The following is a 239-nucleotide window of genomic DNA, read 5'->3' as shown; positions in this document are numbered from 1 at the left end:
CAGTGTGGGGCTCTCAGCAAAGGCCTGAGGAATACACAGCAGCAGCAGCAGCAGCAGCAGCAGCAGCAGCGGGAAGTGGTGTGAGAGCAGTTTGGTGCAGGTGAAACCCGGTGCATGCATGCATGCATGCATGCATGCATGCGTTTGTGTTTATATATTCACAGCCACCCCACTAAACTGTCTCCTTTTAACTGTCTCCTTTAAAGTGTCTCTGCATCTGTACAAATATATATATATAT

Source organism: Eimeria mitis, genomic scaffold, assembly GCF_000499745.2.
Source record: "Eimeria mitis Houghton genomic scaffold, Emh_scaff1507, whole genome shotgun sequence".
In the NCBI taxonomy this organism is placed as follows: domain Eukaryota; phylum Apicomplexa; class Conoidasida; order Eucoccidiorida; family Eimeriidae; genus Eimeria; species Eimeria mitis.
This window is presented reverse-complemented; position numbering follows the sequence as displayed.